The following is an 8,784-nucleotide window of genomic DNA, read 5'->3' as shown; positions in this document are numbered from 1 at the left end:
TCCTTCGTACGAGTCCTTGGTGACTACTCTTCTAGTGGGAAAGAGCACTATCAAGATGGACGAGGTCACCACGGCGATACTCCAGAATGAGATTCTCAGAAGGAAGAACCCGATTTCGAGCTCAAGTGGCGGTAGCTCAGCTTTGTTGGCTTCTGGAGAAGCAGGAGACGGTAGATAGAGCGACAGGAGATCACGACGAGGACGGTCCAAGTCCAGGAGGGACTTGAGCAAGATCAGGTGTTATCGGTATAAGGAGTTGGGCATTTAGCCAGAGATTGCCTTCAGCTTAAAAATCAAACGATGGCTGCTGTGGCGACGGCCAGCAGTGATTCAGAGGGAGATCTCCTGGAGATATCTGATGAGATATCTACTTCTTTTCAGCAGTGGATATTAGATTCTGCATGCACCCATCATGTATGTTGTAGAGAGGAGCAATTTGACTCTCTGGAGAACAGTGAGGGTACTGTTTATCTGCCGGATGGATCGAGCTGTGTGATCAGAGACATCGGGATGGTCAGCTGGAGGATACATGATGGTACAATGAGAAGATTGAGAGAGATCCGATACATACTCGATTTCAGATGAAATCTTATCTCACTGAGCAGACTGGATTCGAGAAGCTACAGGACGGTAGCCGGTGGAGGAATTCTGAAGGTGCTATGCGACGATAGGATTGTGCTGGAGGGAAAGAAAGGGAGTAGAGGACATTATTACCTGACAGAGAACCCAATGCGAAGTGAAGCTTCAGGAGCCAGGTGAAGCCTATAGCAAGGTGGAGCTCCAGGTGGAGGTGGATCGAGCACGAGATAGGAGACTTGGGAGGACGAGAGGTGACGTCGCAAGGTGAGATTCTTATTGCTGCAGAATAATGCCCCGAGCAAGTCTCAGATCAGGAGGAGCACAGCATATGATGGAGATGGGATCGAGCGGCCTAGCTCAATTCTCATGTTTGCCCATCCATGATCAGCAGACAATTGCCTCAGGATATGGGGGCAAGGAGATCCAAAAGCTTCGGAGTTAGGAGGAAGTCGAATATCAAGTCGAGGTGGAGATTGTTAGGATTTGATGTCTCAATATTCGATCCATATTGAGCCCACAGCGAGGTCCGCGATGAAAAATGAAGTCCAATGAGATCAAGATCATCCCAAACGGAGCTTGGATGGAGGAGATACGTACTTTTGAAGACGGCACGGAACCAGAGGCGATGGAGGATGGCCGGTGGCTGACGGTGGGCCAGCGGAGCAACGACGGTGCGGCTGCGCACGGCGGGCACGGCCCAGGCGCGGCCAACGCACGGCTGGGCGTGCAGGGCGCGACCCAGCAGGCGGGCTCGTCCCAGGCTCGGCGCACGGGCCGATCCAAGCCCATGCGTGCTGCTGGAGCCCATTTTCTCCGATCCATGGTGGATCGGGTGGTCCACGGTGGACCGGATGGTCCACGGCTGAGCGCGTGGACTGTAGACCCATTTTTCATGCATTTCGTACGGTCCACAGTACTATTCCATGGATCAACTCACGATCGGAGGGCATGGGTTGATTGCAGTGACGATCCAATAGCCGGAGAGGTTTTAAGCTTTGATTAGGAGTCCTAATCTTTATCTAATTAAGGTTTAAGGCCTATAAAGACCTGTATACAGGGAACATGGCCGTGTGTGGTGCTGTGGCTTTATTTTTTCATGGGAGAGGACCCGTGCTTGGATGTGGGATGCGAATGGGCTTCGTACGAAGACCAGAGACCCATGAAGAGAGAGAACCTGCGACGCTGAGGAGCTGGAGGCTCCTACACAGCGAGCAACAGTCGCTTCAGGGGTTTAGGGGATCTTTCAGGAGAGAGAGCTTTTATAAGGGAGAACTTTCATGTATGAAAGTTGAGGGTGAGATCTCCTCTTATAAATTTTTTTTTTCATAATGAAGTTTGCATGCCCCATGGAGGTGAGCCTTTTTTTGGTTGATCCATATATTTTGATTATTTTTTATTTTATTTCTTTCTTGCTGCATCGCATGGTACTGAAAAGGTCCTGAAAGGTGATGTCCTGGTTAGACATCCACCAACAGATGAGATAGAAGATAACACATATATTGATTATTGTGATTCGAAGGAGGATCTACATATCAAGGAAGATACGAATATTGATGAGTAGATCTATATTCTTCATTCAATCTTCTCTTGCAATAATGATATGCGATATAATTGTATTCATTAGAATATTATTTATTTTTTTTATTATTATTTAATATTATATTTATTTATATGTCAATTATTGCAGATATAGCACTAGGAGACAGACGACGACGTTTGCATTCACAGTCTACCTCGGAGGTTGAGGCACTTTCACTAATCTCCGTTGCCGCACCGGCTCCATTGTCAGAGGGTCCTGCACTGGCAGATCCTAGTGAGGCAGGTCCCAGTGAGGCAGGTCCGAGTGAGACAGATCTGAGTAGTATTATTATATTTTTTATATAATAAAATTTGATTCTTTTATTTGGATCAGACTAATGATTTATTTATTATTGTTTCAGACCAGTCTTCATCGGTAGTGAGGTGAGAGCGAGGTCCATCAAAGAACTTCACTCTAGAGCATTGGAGACGCGAGCATCTGAGACAGCATCTCCGTATTGAAATATCAGCCGGCTACACCAGCCCATTAGGGGATGGTGCGAGCCATGACAGACTGAGCTGGGCATCATATGCCGCAGTTATGCCCCATGATGCTCTTCGATTGGTGTCACGTTCTACCGGCTCAAGAGAGGTAATCTATACCCACTTACAGGTCAAATAAATTATATTATGAATATTTAATTTTTATAGTATTTTTCTAATATTTGTTATTGACAAGGTATATTCGACATCATTTATTTTGAGGAGGATCGTGTGAGGCAAGCCGTGGACACTCATTTATCATTGCATTTCAAGAATTATCGCCATCACATGCATCAGTATTGTACCATATGGTGCAGGATCATGGGGAGGAGGTAGCGTAGTAGCAGCCTTATGACAGCATCACTATGGATGATTAGATTGTCATATACCGACATTACGAGGATCCGGCATATCAGGTTATACATCTAAACTTCTTTTTTTTTAGAGTTTAATGACTGAATCATTTATTCTTAAATTAAATTTATTATCTACTAATTTGACTGGTAACTGTATAGAAATGATGTGTCCAGAACGTCGCAAATCGGACGAGACAGACTGTACCGTATTATGGAGTTTCGAGATCGTTCGCTCGTCACATGGAGCAGATGGTAGATAATTTTTAATTTTTAATTAGCATATAATTATCTAGTTATTTAAATTTTTTTAATTAATTCTTAAATTGCAGAGAGATGCTGAAAGTGGCGAGCTTCCTGATAGGATTGATATCTACCAGCGGACCCACCAGCGACGATCAGGGGAGTGGACGACAGGGAGCCGGGAGATTTTTGTAACTTTTTTCAATTATTTTTTACTCATAGTTTGATTTTATTACAAAATTAAAATAACTATAACTTTAATTTTCAGGACCGTATGATAGACATGAGATCCCAACCTATCTCTGAGGGCTCGACCGCACCCACAGATGATGAGATCTGCAATTGGGTGATCAGTACGAGATCCTGTTATGTTAGGGATCTAAGGTATGGGATCACTGCTCCCTCATCCTCATGCTCATCTAGGACTGACATCCATTCTGCGTGTGAGGTTTGGCTGACGGAGATGCAGAGGCAGGTTATCGAAGATCGACAGCAGACTGAGCAACGAGCTCAGGAGTTAGCTGCACGCATCGATGAGTATCAGCACTTTCAGATCCAGATGATGGAGCGGATGACGCAGATGGAGCAGACGATACAACTGATGAGGCACCAGCAGGTCGATTCGAGCTCTATCGTCGGTCCGAGCTCCGTCGAGCGCTCTCCTTTCCCAGCTCGTTCTCCAAATGCCGATATTTGATGGCTTCTCGTATACTTTTTTTTTATTTCAAATCTTTATAATTTTAATTTAATATAATAAAATAAATTTTTATATAAATTTTTTATTGTATAAATTTTTTATTTTTATTTTTAATTTTTAATTTATCAAAAATATTATACATATAAATTAAAAATATATATTCATAAATTATTTTTAAAAAAATATGATTAAATTATTAGCGATGAAATTATTTTCAATGAAAGATTGATCGTCAAAAATATTTTAGTAACACAATTTAATTTTTTAATAAATATAAAGATATTAAAATTTTACATATAATTAATAGCGACGAATAATTATTCATCGTAAATAATTATTAACGATAAAAATTTTTATTAAAAATTATTTTATTTATGATGTAATATTTTATCGCTAATATTATTTAATTTTATTTTTTTTAAAAAAATTATTAAATTAATAATGATGAAATATTTTCATTGCAAAAAAATTTTTGCGACAGAAATTTTTCGTCGCAGAAGTCTTTAAAAATTTTATTTCAAAAAATATTTTAATTAAATTAATAGCGACGAAATAGTTTTTATCACTATTAATTTTTTATTTATTAACGACGTTATAATTTATCGCAAATATATTTTTTTATGATTAAAATTTTTCGTCATTGTTTTATTAACGATGAAAATTATTTATCGTAAATATTCATTATTAACGATAAAAAAAATTTTATCGTAAAATATTATCAACGATACAATTATTTGTAATGAAAAATTAGCAACAAATATTTCGTCGCTAATAACTATTAGCGACGAAAATTGATTATTAGCGACGAAAATTTTTCATCGCTAATAACCTGTTTTGTTGTAGTGGCAAGATTATACAGCTTTTTATGGTATAAAATATATACTATAGAGAATCCAAACTTAGGTTGAGGAAGTGATTTTGCTCGATGTGATCATGTGGTAGCCCAATATATGCCGCATTCCAAAAAAAAAAAAAAAGGGTTGTCCACAATATGCTTTATGTGTGTATCTACATTGTAATTTGAGATGGTTTGGTTCCTTGGTTAAAAGAAATTATTGTGGTATAACACTTATCCACAGACTTGAGTAATCCAATTCTAGACTAGGAAGGTTTTGAATCGTAACAATCCACAATGTGGATGTGCTTCAAATAGCATTACAAGCAATATGTTAACCTAAATTCTAATGTTCTAGTTAATACTATAAGTTACTTACTATTTTCGGTGCGAGTAAATTTGGGCTAAATTCCGATGACGCACCACTTATAAAGTCCAAGACATTACTAACTTGCAATTAGAAAAGCACCACATCTCATTGGAAAATGCAAATCATCGTCATCATTCCATTAAATTTCTACTATTCTCTGCAAATTTTTACCGGATCGAACACTAGCAAAGATACCATGTAATGGCTAGCATATATCCCTGTCACATCGTCTTGCTGCAATATTTTGGCATATCATGCATGCTTTGGCAATTGGCACTAACAATCTCTTAGATGCTTTTTAGCATCCCACTCTATTTCGCTACAAAGTGGCAAGCTACAATAACATTCTCGCATAAAGTTTGCTATATTTTTCGATTTCTTGTCCGCAACAAACTGAACAATTATATTGCACCATTGATGCATGAAATAGGTAAAGGCGTGTTAAATGACAAGGAGAGGGTTGTCATCTATGTATCTTGCCCTCAGAATGTCCTTTGTTATATGGCCTTTGTTCATATCTCATGTAGCAACTAGCTTGCATTTATTCTAGCTATTCTTTACCGAATACGGTACTTAATATCTCCTCTAGAAGCGTTCTTCCAGTTGATAATGTCCAGCTACAATAAAAGAACTAGTTTCACTGAAAAGCTTAGCAGTGAATGTTTTTGGAGGGGAACAAACATGTCAACATTCCATGTTTGCTAGCATATCAGCTAAACTATTGTAGCTGATATTTGATAAATCCTACGTAAATATATGCGCTGTCCCAATCGATGTTGTGACAATATATGCGCAACATATGAGCCACCTAATTCATCTGTTTTAAAGCTTGTGTTAGACAAATTGAAATCAACTTTTATTTTATTTAAGACAAGGCAACCACTTGATGTTAACATATTCTATGTCTATCATAGACCGGGTGCTACCATTCTCATGAAAGGTCCTTGATTTCAATATTCTTTCATCGCGATAAAATCTATTGCGATCATGATCACTTAGTCGCTATAGAAATGTTGAGGATTGGGGACAAGATCACATCAAGCCGGATGAATAACTTTTGTTGGTTGCATTTCATACCATGAGGGGACTTGTAATGAATCCAATCAGAGACAGGCCACCATGTTTCATCTAGGTAGCTAGAAGAGGTCCATTATTCAGAATTTGTGCCAATGTCACTTTCTTCACAAGTACTCAAAACCACCCTTAATAACTTAATTTTTCTTTTTTCTCCCCAAAATAAAAAAACTGAACTTTCCCATTTTTCAGAGATTTTTTTTTTATTTTTTTTTTTAAATGAGTGTTAGAATATAGATGCCTAAAAAGTCATCTCATGATCTTGCCCAACCCAAACATCAAATACTGCTCCTCTAAGAAACACATATTCTATGTCCTCATGATCCTTACAATCTTTCACCGGAATATATGCACATATCTCTCTGAAAGGACAGATTAAACAAGAATATGTACACTTGTTTACCAACCACTATACCCTCTTATATATGCCGTAAATTCTCCAATAATTTCTGTTTCCATTGAAGCTTATCAAAAACATTCAAGGCGAGATAATTTAGAAAAAGAAATGAACAGAGTACCTATAAAAATACAGAAGTTTAATTAGAGGAAAGACTAGATTTTCTAAAACATGATATTCTTCGCACTGCATGTAATTCCTGTTTCATTAAGAAATTCTCAGAGAAGGACTTCGACGAGTGATAGAGATTTTGTTTGTTCAACAGTGGATGAAGAAAAATAATGAAGAGGCTTGTTCTTAGAAAAGAGAAAACAACAAAGAGCTTATGCATGCAAGCCCCTGGCTCTAGTTATTTAAAGAAATTCAATTTAAGCTAGAGGTAAAATATCATTCTGTCTTTAGCGGCCAAGACCAATTGCCACTCCATCAAAGGCAATTCCTTTCTAGTGAATACTAGCCTCTTTCACACCCATGAAATGTTTGATCACAGCTGGGTTGATCATGACACTTATTGCTATAAAGGTGGAGGGGGTTGAGTTGATCATGACTGTGATTGCTAGAAAGTGATCACCAAGGAGAATCTCCAAAAGGGCAGTTTGAGAGGTATAAGGCAACAGAAGTCAGATGCACTTGCACAGTTTCCTGTCACACAATATCTTTAATAGATTGTCTTCTACTGCCCATATGCACATATATTCTGCTGCATGGTCACAGTAAACATATCTGTAACGATATTGAATACTAACATATCACAAAAGTGTCTACCTACCATGTGATCATTGTCTAACTACTTTGATCTCATATTCTTGGCCAGATGATACATGTATTTTAATTCTCAAAATGTTTCTCTTTCAATCACATCAAAAGCAATTGTTCGTGAATGAGCTTATCGAGATAAACCTATCAGAAGAAACTATGGATCATAGACTCTTCGCGGTAAGATTTGCCATCTCGATACCGAACCCCACAACAATATCATTATCTTACTATGTTAATATGCGGTATAGTATGAGATAGCAAAATATATAGAGTATCAATACGGTACGAGACCATATATCGGTTTGGTACCGATACAGTACGGTATCAACTGGTACGATATCAATTGAAATGATAACCGAATGGCATGCATGGATCCACCACAGAAACAACTTTTGTCCAAGATAATTTGGATCTCCAAGAAACCTTAGCCATAGACTAAATTTGAGTCCTAGACTCAGATTTTGGTTCCCTTCATCATTGAATAAGTCAGATGGGAGACTGCTATAGCTAAACACAATTCTCAATAACCAAACCAAGATTAGTTTGGAAGTCCAAACATTTGAAATTAAAATCAAATATGAATTTACTTTGCTACAAACAATTGTTTCCTCTTCCTTTCTTTTTGGGTGGACAGTTTAGAGCTATTCTTTTGCGCATAAAGGTGCTTCTTGAAGTAGCTGGCACGCAAAATGGATGGGAGAATAGGAACACAGATACAGGAGCAAGCTTTGCTTTTACTACCATCGTTTGGGCAGAAAAGATATGTGGAAAGAGAGAAGCTTCTGGTCCTTTTGGGAGTCAATATCATGATGCATAGCTGGTGACCACACCAACTAGACGTTATGAACTTTCTGCAACAACCTCCCCTCTTTTCTGTTTTAGTCCCAAAAGATGAACAGGGTTGGTGCGCAAAAAATCCAACAGAAGAGCATGCAAATCTTTGTGAGCAGCTTTCTGTTTCTTCTTTCATTTATTTTAGAATATGTAGAGCTGCCACTGTTAAGTTAGGCTGTGGAATGAGTGAGCTGTTTTCGAGTATGTTGTGTTTGACTAGAGATTCATCTTGAAATCAAACTCACTCATTAGCAAATAAGTTGAACATGAGGTTGTTTATTTATTTTTGAACTCGAAAAATAAAGGAACTGAACCTGAGCTGAGCTTGGCTTGTGCATTTTCCACTAGCTCAATAATGTCAATTTAAATATAGGTATAGATATAGATATGATCTTATAAATAAAGTACTAGTTATTAGCCTTTGATCTAATAGTTCGATTGTTTTATGCTTAGTAACAACATTCTAACCATTAGATGAAGATCTAGCAGCCGGGACAAATCTGAGACTAGTCTCGCAGTTCAAAATGAGGCATGATCTTTTCCACATCCGGACTCTAATATTTTCCACCACAATCTACCCCA

Source organism: Elaeis guineensis, chromosome 5 (genome assembly GCF_000442705.2).
Source record: "Elaeis guineensis isolate ETL-2024a chromosome 5, EG11, whole genome shotgun sequence".
In the NCBI taxonomy this organism is placed as follows: Eukaryota; Viridiplantae; Streptophyta; class Magnoliopsida; order Arecales; family Arecaceae; genus Elaeis; species Elaeis guineensis.
Note: the sequence above shows the minus strand (reverse complement) of the source record.